An 875-nucleotide genomic window follows, 5' to 3' on the forward strand; every position below is an offset into this window, starting at 1 on the left:
CGTTCCCGAAAACCTCTCGACTGCGCCTGCGCGGCAGCCTGCCAGCTTGCTGGGAGGGGGGTATTGCGCCTGCTCCTCCGGAGCTGGGCCGGGGAGGGCCGAGAGCGCGTGCGCGGCGGCTGCCTGCCGGTGAACGGCGGAGCCGCTGCTGAGCGGGCAATGAGCTGCCGGCCAATAGGATGCGGGGGTGGGATGTGCCGCTGCGCGTGCGCGGCAAGCCCATGGGTGAAGGGGCAAGCCTCGGAGCGCATGCGTGCCCAGTGCGGCGCGGGGAGGCCTTGGTGCGCATGCGCAGCGGCGAGTGGCGCGAAGTGCTTTGGGGAGCAGCTCGGGGCGGGAGGTGAATCGGCGTTTTCGGTGGAGGGGAGTCAGGGGTGTGGCTGCTGGGGCCGTCCGGCTCTATTTGGGCTCTGTGCTGGAGGGGTGGCTGTGAAGAGACGGGTGTGTTTTTTTTTTTCTCGGTGAGAGGTTTTGTGTCAGGTGCAGGCCTGGAGCTGGGCGGCCCGGTCGAGCCGTTGCTCCGTTGCTCAGCGGAGTTGTGGAGGCTTGAAGGAGCCCGTGAGGGGTCGGGAAGGATGTGTTTGCCTCGTCTTACACCGAAAGATGTGCTGCATCCCAGTCCGTGCCTTTCCTCTCGGAAGAGATGCCAGCTTCTGCGCTCGGGGCCAGTTTCGACTCTTTCTCGCTGTGTTTTCTTCGCTTTTTTTGACTTGGTCTGTCTGCAGATTGCTGTACTGTGCCCTGCCTACTGCCTCTGGCTTGCAGCAGTATCCTGGTTACGTCCTGCTGTTCAGAAGGCGGCTAGATAAGAGGACATGCCCTCCTCTTTTTAGAATGGAAAGCAGGTGGGGAGTAAAGGAGAGGTAACCGGTGAG

This window comes from Chlamydotis macqueenii, chromosome 7 (assembly GCF_036417535.1).
Source record: "Chlamydotis macqueenii isolate bChlMac1 chromosome 7, bChlMac1.mat, whole genome shotgun sequence".
NCBI lineage: Eukaryota > Metazoa > Chordata > Aves > Otidiformes > Otididae > Chlamydotis > Chlamydotis macqueenii.